Genomic DNA, 10,654 nt, shown 5'->3' with positions numbered 1-10,654 from the left:
TAGTCTTATGGCAAGCAAGTTGGTTGTATTTTGATGTATTGGAGTTTCTTAAGCTATAATAATAGTGCTCACAAATTGTAACTAACTGTCACTGCGGTTCTATTTAACACTGATCAAGCTGAGAACATTTGGGATTGGGCCGTACATGAGTCTATAAGCAAAATAGCATTGACTTTACGTACGATATTTGGGTGCCTGATGTTAGTCACATACACTATGTGAAAAATAAGTATGTAACTAATGCAGATCGACACTTGGGCAGTTGGGTGCATGTCTTTTTCGATGGAACCTGCAGGGTGCCTTTGAAAACGAGACCACAAAAAACGATATTGAATTCTCTAGCCACTGACCACAATATAAGAAAGCATTAAAGAAAGACCCCACACGACCTATTAGAACCAATGAAATTGAGACAAACACGCTTCACATAACAAGCTACAAACTAATTAGACAAAGATCTACTAATTAGTTGAACTTCTGATTAGTGGATATATATTGGCCCAATCCTTCCATAAGTAGAAAGAGCTTGTACTATGGCAAAAATGCTTTAAATCTAATCTAAGACATCATATATATGGCTGTTTCTGATTTGACTAGTCCTCTTTATTTGGAACAACATAGATCATAATCAAAAACTTCATATACATTTAGATAAAAGCCAATTATAGCACTTAATATATGTTCTGGAACCAAGGGAATGTTGCATACAGAAAATCAATTTGTTGCAGAATCAATAAAGTCAAACCTGCATCACTCGAAAAACATGAAATGTATCTTTACATGTTCAACTAGTCTTCACAGAAGACCATAAGGTGTGTCTATTCTGTTTATTGTTTGTTCACTTCAAGAAATATGATCCCCTGGTCGATAAAACACTATCAATTTAGTTAATTATGCAATGTAACTCAAAAGTTGTGAGAATGTCAATTTTGATAGAAAGTCAATTGTTCCTTTCGAAAAGAGACTTCAAGAAACAAAATTTTAATCACTAGAGCCATGGTCCACAAAAGAAGAAACTTATCAAAAAAAGAGTACTCCACCTAGAAGAAACCCATGAAATCGATACAAACACGTCACATAGAAAAACACAAGACCGATTGTAAATACAAAAAAGGTTATACCGAAAATAGATTGAACTCCAAGTAGCATTCTCCATCTTCACGTTTAACCATCAAAAGTGCCGTCTTGATGGTTTGGATTGACTTCTCCGAAAGTGGTCCCATTCTTTTCTGAGTGCCCGGTTATTGCTTGCTCATATTGAGTTAACGAAAAATATTCCCCATTCCTTATTAGGTGCCAAATTATTATATGCTTTATTATGGTCTGCCACAATTTGTGGTGGAAAAGAAATAAACTGCAAGTTCAAAGAGTCTGCGTCAGATATATTGGCTTGAAATCCATGGTACATATTCTGCAAAAACTTTTTTACATGTATAATATGCTCGTTAAGGGTCAGGATAATTGGTGTTGATCAAACATATATATGAATCAAACTAGCCTGTTTAATCTTAGCTTGTAAGTCTTGAATAATTAAAAACGGCCAATATCGAGCTGAATAAAATCTGTCTCTAATAACAAATGATATATATAGATTTGGAGTATCATTTAACAATGAGAAAGAAAGAGCAAGAGAATGTGAATAACAATGTATGCTCCATTACTTAAGCGATGAATTAGCATCAGATGCACCATTGAAAATAACTTTGTGGTTGAACGATTGGATATATAAACTGGCCAATGAGTAACTTGAACTCCATTTCGATTTGATGGATATCTAAGATTAATCATCCAAACTTAGGATCAAATTAAGGTCCAACCCCTTATGTCAAATAAACGTACACAAAATATATGTCGTTTTGATAACACATGAAATTTGAGGATTAAAAATAAAAACAAAGATGAAAATAGGGAGAGGCAAGAAATATGGATAAAAATGGAGAAATTAAAATGTAAAGAGTAACAGAAAAGAAAAACAAAAAATTTGGGGAGGGAGGGGGGGGGGGGGGGGGTTGTCCATTCAACAAATTTTATTTTATTTTATTTTTAACAGTTTTAAATCATACGTAGGTCTAGAAACCAAGACTCTCGAAAAATCCTATCGAAGGGAAACCAGCGCAACTAACGTTATTTTTGTGTTATATTTTTGGTCCCTGTGTCATCACACTTTTCGCAGGTTTGGTCCAAACTTTTCATTTGTTGCATTTTTGGTCCCAAAAGTATGCATTTTTCGCAAGAATGGTCCAGTCTAACGATTCCGTCAAGTATCAACCGTTAATTTGATTATGTGCACCTCATGTGAGGGGCAAATCGTCTTTTTACACAAATAGGACCAATCTTGCAGTTTATATATATATATATATATACACATACATACACACATATACATTACAGTATTGGCCACCACCAACCCAAATCAATCATCACATTCGGCCACCACCAGCATAACTTATAGACAAACAGAGATCCTCTACTGGGCCATGGTCAAGACCATAAGGCTCGGTTAAGCACACTCTAGCTACATGTATCTATTTCATCAACTAGACATGAGTTTCTGTCTTGATAGAAATCAAGGATACAGAGGTACGAGCCTATGGAACAGATCTTGTTAAAGTAAGGTTGTAACACATTGAGATCTGTAAACACACATACCCACAGATTCACTACCTTCGGCTGACATCAAATTTCCATATATACACGGATCCATAAACAAACACACCCACATATCTATAAACACAGACGCACACAAATTTCCATATTTTTTTTCTTATTTTTTAGATCTACATCTATTATACATATTTTATAAAAAAAAAAAAGATGGACCAGATGGAAGTGAATGTTTCCAAGGTTGTTGTACAGATAGATTCAGAAAAGGTGGTGGTGGTAGGTAGTTTTTCCTCTTGCTATAAACCTAACAATTCGACTCTTCTTCTTCTTTCTCTTGCCAGAAATCCAATAGTCCGATATGGTGGCGGCTAGGGTTCCAAGTGGTGGTGGTTATGTGCTCTTGGTGGTATAGGGGAGGACTATCGGTGGTAAGCATGGGGGGCCAAACATTTATAGATTCATTAAAAAAATAGTATGTGAGAGGTTCTACACTCAAGCTTGGATGTCTAACAGCCACGAACTCTATTTTCTCATATATATATATATTAAATAGAAACAAGAAAGATGATATTGCCCTTCACATGAGGTGCACATGATCAAATTAACGGTTGATAACTAACGGAATCGTTAAATTGGACCATTCTTGCGAAAAATGCATACTTTTGGGACCAAAAATGCAACAAATGAAAAGTTTGGACCAAACCTGCGAAAAGTGTGATAACACAGGAACCAAAAATGTAATTAGTTCTATTTACTAAAACTAATATATAGATACTAAATATTGGAGTTACTAGCTATTTACATTCATATTCCTTTATTAGAGTATGTAACTAAGGTGTACATACTATCCGTTTGGATGTCTGTGGATTCTTGAGCCATCTAACAGCTAACTCGCCGTTAAAAAAAAAAAACATTGGACTTTTCTTTATAAAAACTGTTTTCACAAGTACAGAATTTCAAGAGGGCCAAGAATTTCTAAAGTATAGTTTTTTAAATGGTAATCAGAGAGTCTTGAGTGAACATTGTAGCTTCAATTCATCCAAAGTTGAAAATAAAGAAAGAAAACTACTAAATGAAATCCTAGCCGATAGAATGTGATAAATATGGTGAAAAGCTCACATATATCTTATTTGAGAGTATAGCTAGTCAAACCCCACCACAACAACTTAACTTTTGTGAGTTGTACAGACGATATTCATTTTCTGAGGATGGATATTGGGTGGGCAAGACGGCTGATTTTGTTAACTATTTATTTTCGGGTGTTGATGTCAAAGTGTGCATTGTCTTGCTTGGCATTTAGTTTTAGTTTTTTGAAGGGTTTTTTTTTTTTTAATTTAGTATCTATACACACCTAACAACTTAGACATAAACATCCATAAGTATGTTTTTATAAGAAAAATGCACTTGCTTTGACTAGAAAAGTTTAAAATAGTCAAAGTATCATATACGAAGTATCAATGTATACTTCTTGTATGGTGGATGATTATGCCAAATTGAGTGTTCCTATATATATATATTAATTTATAATACAATCTATATAACTATTGTAAATTATACGGATATTAGAACTAGTATATATATTATATATAGGAGGATATATACGAGGAGGACCACTTTTTATTAGCAAAAACTAAAGTGTATTTTGAGTTGCTTCTTGCATTTGATGGCCCATATATCAATACTACTAGCATTGTATGTATGTGATAAGCAATGACATATAATTTTATTTGGTTTTTATTACTAAAAGTAAGGCAAAATATTATGACTAGAAAATGTTAATATTAGAAAGAGAGTTAATGCGGTATCATATGATACAAAATTTTATAAAGCCCACTTTATCCCAGCCAAACTTTTTTTTATCTCGACCACACCTACTATTTGCAGTGATAGTGGTTGTAAATAGTGCGGCCCCCTGTCTGTAATGGCAAATCTGGCAAAAAATAGCGGTCCCCCTATCAGTAATCGCTATGAATAGTTGGATATGGACAAAAACACTACTATTTGCAGCGATAGCGATAATCGCTGCAAGTAGTCTGGTTTAATTACCAAAAGTCTGGTCGGGATACCAGCCGCCTTTTATAATGCAAGTTCGTAAACTTTTTAGCAGTAAAATATAAGTTATGACTTACTGTCTGTTTTGTATGATGGAATACTGAATGGTCAAGTTGGAAATACTTTAACTTCTAGTCTTCCCTTCATTTGTATTTGTAACCATCTCCCTGCTTTGTACTTCTAGCTTCTCATTAGCTTTTACATTAATAAATAATAAATTTGATTTGAATGTTAAAAATATATATATATATATATACATAATAATGGTTGAGTAAAAAAGAGAGTAACTATAATATTACAATACAAAGTTGAATTTTTATTTACAAGAACTAACACAATATCCTCGTAATGCGACGGTGGTTGTGGCGGCGACAGTGTGGTAGTGGGGACGACTATTGATGGTGGAGGCGACGTCAAGTAGTGTAAATGATTGATGTAAAGTTGATGTAAAGGGTTAATGAAGATATTTTAAAAGATAAAGAATTGATAGTGTAATTTAATCATTAATGTTAAAGAGGTAGTGTATATCAAATATTTTAAGGAGTGTTAAGTGAAAATATTACATATTTCAACATTCTAAAAATAAAGTTTTATTTTCATATAGTATAGATTGTAAGTTAATTTAATTTTTTAATTAATATAATAATATAAATTTATGTATTGCTTAATTTAAATTTGCTTTGGCTAAATGTTATTTTTAGTTAGTGTATAAATTTAATTAGTAATTTTAATTTGATTAGATTATTACAAAAATAAAATAAAGATATTAAAGTTAGTGTGTTTAGAATTTTTAATTTATTTAGTTTTTATTCATTCCATGCTTAATTATAATAACTACATGTATGGCCCGGCGATGTGACAGAGATGATGGTAGTGGCGGCGACAGGTGGTGATGGTTGATCGACATCAAAGTACCAATCAAAAATAAACCTACTATACGTTATGCTAGTTAGGGTAAGCGGATATCGTATCCACAAAGAGCGTATGTGGTTATAGCCTAGTTGTAACGATTTCGTTTAGTTTGTAAATAATTTTAATTCTAACTTTAAGTAGCTAAGTAAAGATTAACTTAATGAAAATGCAATGCAACAAACATAGAATAAATTAAAGAGTATAAACAATAATGGAAAAAGTATCCTTCCCGAATCCCAATAGCTGCATTAAATCACCTAATAAACTTTGCTAAGTATCTATTCCAAATCACATAGACATAATTTATAAAAATGACATGAACAATTTCAGGCACAACCTATGTTAATCAAACGACCTGTTTTAATTCTTAAACTAAATGGACTTAGAACAAACCGTTAACTCATAATAGATTGTCGATCTGGTAAAAATCCAAATCAAAATAATGTTAGATAAATAATCAATCATTCATATGAATCACAATCTTGAAAGATTAATGTTTATACGATTGAAAATAAAGTCTATCAATTGAAATAATCAACAAATATTCATCGGGAGAGATAACAAAAACTTAGCCAAACATCTCCATCTTTAGATATATCGTCAATAGTTGATGAAGAAAATCCTTGATACATGCATGAATCAAATGATGGAAGGAATGACTGTGAATGATTCAATGATGTGTATGTTTTTTCTAGGGTTCTTCACTTTAATTGCAACCAAAAAAATGAGTAAAGCTGCAGATTCACGAGCTTACATAGTCCTCTTAAGTATTTTCATTCGACACCCTTCAAAATTCACCAAAATCCAAAATCCCGATCCGGCCTTAAAAATACGGCTACACCACCGTAAAATTACTGTGGACCGTAAAATGTCACCGTAATTCGTGCCTAACTTTTTTTTTTTCTTTGGATGAAAATCCTCCAAAACTTGCACTTATAGTTATTTTACGGCCCTGACCATAAAATTACAGCCAGTTATTTTCTTCTAAGCATAATTTTAGGGCTCCAAAACTCCAAGAAATACCATCATATATGGATTTTAAGGCTACTAACATAAAATTACAGTCACATCTATAAATTTACGGCCTTCACTAATTTCAGACACTTTTATCATCTTCATACTTTTACACCATTTCGTCCAAATCTGAGATACTGTAACATCCGTCATTTTGACCCGTTTGACTAAGTATGTAATTTGACTATAGTTTTAATACATGAAGTGATTACATGCATTTTATGATTTAATGAATAGAGAAATACTTGACGGGTCAATTTACTTGACGGATTATAAGAAACGACACAAGACGGTGTGAGAATTAATTAGTAAATGCAATCGGGTCAACCCACGGGTCAACCTACAACCCAAGACCCACCAAATGACCCAACCTTATCTCTCCACACCCACCTCCCACCCAATATCTTGCATCTCCTTATCCATTCATTCATTAGTCTTTCACTCTCTCTCTCACTCTCTCTTGCAAGAAACACACACAAGCACACATCTCTCTCTCATTTATTTCACCATCAATTATGGTTGTTCAAGTTAATTTTATGCAAGAATAAGCATCATCATCATCTCATCTACATTATATCCACAATTTGAGAAGCCATTTGCAAGGAAACTCATCTTGTAGCTCAATTTCGGTTTTGACTTTTGGAAGGGGTTTTGGTAAGTATAAACTATCTCTAAATCATCTCTTTATGTTGTTGAACTAATTTCTAAAGTAAAATAAATACTCTTGAGTTGAAATTCGAGTCAAAATCAGATTTGGAGTTAATTAGGGTTCATTAGAGTTTTGGGTTGATTTGTAAGAATTTAATGATGGATTTGATGTTTTGGGACAAGATTATAAGATGGGTTATGCTTGTTTATGTTCATTTATGTTCCTCCATGTATAAAAATGAGTTTTGGACATTTACAAGTCGTTTTGGGAGTCAAAATTGGTGTTTGGGTCGTGTTAGTTCCAGGAAACTGGAAAGTTGTGTCGCAACTTTGGAGGGTTGTGTCGCAACTTTCAATTTGGCTTCCCCACTGATCAAAAGTTGCGCCGCAACTTTGGAAGGTTTGACGCAACTTTCATTTTTGTTTCCCTACTGATCAAAAGTTGCGCCTCAACTTTGGAAGGGTGTGATGCAACTTTCCCTTCTTCAGTATTTGACCTTACTTTCGTTTAACGTTCGTAACTTTTAAACCCTAAGTCCAATTTTAACAAATGACCTATCGTTGGAATCTTAAGAGAGTCTACCTTCTTTATGGTATAATCCTTCTGGTCTGAATCCTTTTCCATTTCTAAAGATGTCGAGTCAAAGTGTCTTGTTCATGCCCGGGAAGGTTGTTGAAGTGTTTGTGGGTTTGTGACTGAACTTAAACTTACTAAGCCAACTTGTTTAGGGTTATAGAGTTGACTTTGATGATATTATGATATATTATTATGATAGGTGGTGGACGCAAAGTAAACGTTGAACGGTTGTAACTCAATTTTTATATCAATCTTAACTCCTAATTGCCGATCAAGGTGAGTTCCGTAGTTCCCTACTTAGTTGAGATTCGGGCTGGAAAGTGTACATTATGTGTTACTTGTTGATTGATTGATGGTTTCAACGACACGTTGGTTGATTATGTGCATGTTGTGTTGAGAATTGTTATGCTTAGGATAGATGTACATACATGGAAGTCGATTATGCCTTCATAGGGTTTGAGATGTGGTGGGAAGACTACGGGTGACCCTGTATACAAGCATCAAGAACCCATTGAAAGTATAATCCTCTTAAGTGTATGTATGTATTGTATTGGTTGGATTGGTGATTTGACAATTGATGGATATGTGGAGGAAATGGTTGAATGTATGGTTATGTTTAAGTTATGCGGGACACACACAAGTTTACTCTCTATGCGGGACACACGCAAGTTAACTCACTTATGTGGGACACACGCGAGTTAACTCTTTAGGCGGGACACACGCAGGCAAACACTACTTGTGGTTTTGGGTATTTTGGTTGACTTACTTATGATAGATATGATGCTTGTCATATGCATACGATGAGTAAATTAGTATGGCTTCCACTTGTATTCATGATTTCACATATTTACTCTCTATTATTGATAACGATATGATTGATGTTGTGGTTACTGACAATGGTTCTCCGTGAACCATCACTACGAACTCACTAACCTCGTGTTGATTTGTTTAGTACACTTTTCGAGTAATCAGGCGAACCAAGGACGTGATACATGATTATACTTGCTTTTGACTCAGGATTGGACTTACATGGATCAAGGATTCATTTGCACTCTTTTGCATTATGCGTAGGATCGATAGCCATCGTTAGACTATTATTTTGTAAACTTGATGGTCATTTGCTCCTTGTGCATTTTGGATGAATATTTAACTTGTTTGTTGGATTCACCGAATTCACTTAATTCATTTAGTTTGCCTACGGTAATTCCTCCATGTGCTATATAATTTCCGTAATATTTCGAGCCCTAGCTTGGAGTGTTATAGATACACATAAAACATATCAAAGTAGGCCTATTCTTATAAAATAAATGAATGCAAATAATCGTTTTTTGACCATTTAAGGTATATCCAATCATCATTTATCAACGATAACGGTGGTGGTGGCAAAACTGGTGGTGTGATTATTAATGTAAAACTATCTAATGTAAAATTGGATTGTGTAATTATTTTAAAAAGTTGAGAGATTTAAATTATACGAGTAATATTTTTAATTAGAAATAGTTTATATATAAATGATAGAATATAGTACAGAGGAAAGAAGTATTCTATATTAATTTTTTATTATAAAAGAGATTCTTCCTTTAATAGATACTATAAATTATAGATATTGATCTACCGAGATTCGATGTAGCATGCTTTACAAATTTAACCTCAAATGTTTAATAAATTGACATATTTAATTTAAGGGAAAATGATCAAGCTTTTGTACTACACAAAAAAATGGCTCTGATTTTACATTTTAACCTTTAAATTTATTTATGTATCAAAAATGCCCCTTGATATTTTATGTGACTGTACCCATTATACGTACAGCCTATTGTACGTATGATATGCCCTTAATTTAATTTAGTCATCTAGATATTTCAAAAGAGTTTACAACCTAATCAAAAAACATTATTGGAGCTCTTATTTTATACCGCATTATATATACATATGATCAAGTTCGAAAAATTGTAGCCCTTGGATTATAATCAAGGGTCAAGATTTAAATTACCTAAAGTTGAAAACAACTTGAAGGGTCACGTTAGAAATATTGTGGCCCTGGGATTATAATCAAGGGCTAAATTTCAAAAATGATCACTGAATCTTGACATTGATTTTAATTCAATAGTTAAGATTTATCTAACTTGACTCAAGTTAGGGAGATAACTTGAGAGAATTCTCATCCATTCAAAAAACTAAATATTAAGAAAATGTTTTTGAAATAATACTATCAGTGAAAGCTTAATAATTTATCTAATGTATAATAATTTTATCAAATTAAGTGTCAGTAAAGTTCTCTCTTAAACTAAAAAGGTGAAACAACTGGACAAAAAATAAATAACTTATGTCATGTGGCAACTTTACACGATGCGAGGATTTTGTAACATATGTTGAAGTAATTGTCTTGTAGCCATTTGGCTCCAACAACCCCCCCCCCCCTTTCACTCACCAAAAATAGGCATCTTTGCTAGGTCGTGGAGGCAGGAAATGCCGGCTTGGTCGCCTAGGGGGCTATGTCCCTATCGATTCAGATGCGATTTGGGTGGGGTTGAGTGGTTGGCCCTACTCCATTGAATCTAAATATCCACAAAAAGAAAATAAGCTAAAAAAAACTAAAGTAAAAAGGGGATATATCTACATTATTGGAGATTCAAAGCTCATAACGTGGATGAACTTGGTTTTAAGGAAAAAGGAGTGCTGAAGGGTATTGTTTTTATCACTTGTTGGTGCATATGGAAAGCTCGCAACGACTTAAGGTTTTCCAATATAACTATTAATGTTGATAGGATTTTCAATGATATTAGAACGATTGGTTTCTTATGGTATAGGTATAGAGAGAAATCGTCCCTCCGTGTTACTTTTATT

At 33.4% G+C, this 10,654-nt stretch overlaps 1 long non-coding RNA gene and 1 other non-coding gene across 2 annotated transcripts; one reads left to right on the top strand and one right to left on the bottom strand.

The window, feature by feature from the left end:
• Positions 1–2,411: 2,411 nt before the first annotated feature.
• Positions 2,412–2,620, bottom strand: LOC122590371. The gene has a single exon (XR_006322507.1). It is a non-coding gene; the product is annotated as a small nucleolar RNA U3 (small nucleolar RNA).
• Positions 2,621–7,036: 4,416 nt separating this feature from the next.
• Positions 7,037–9,011, top strand: LOC122590288. The gene is made up of 2 exons (XR_006322441.1): positions 7,037–7,236; positions 8,007–9,011. It is a non-coding gene; the product is annotated as an uncharacterized LOC122590288 (long non-coding RNA).
• Positions 9,012–10,654: the final 1,643 nt, after the last annotated feature.

This window comes from Erigeron canadensis, chromosome 2 (assembly GCF_010389155.1).
Source record: "Erigeron canadensis isolate Cc75 chromosome 2, C_canadensis_v1, whole genome shotgun sequence".
Taxonomy (NCBI): domain Eukaryota; kingdom Viridiplantae; phylum Streptophyta; class Magnoliopsida; order Asterales; family Asteraceae; genus Erigeron; species Erigeron canadensis.
The sequence above is the reverse complement of the archived record's forward strand: the minus strand, read 5'-3'. Positions and strand labels throughout refer to the sequence as shown.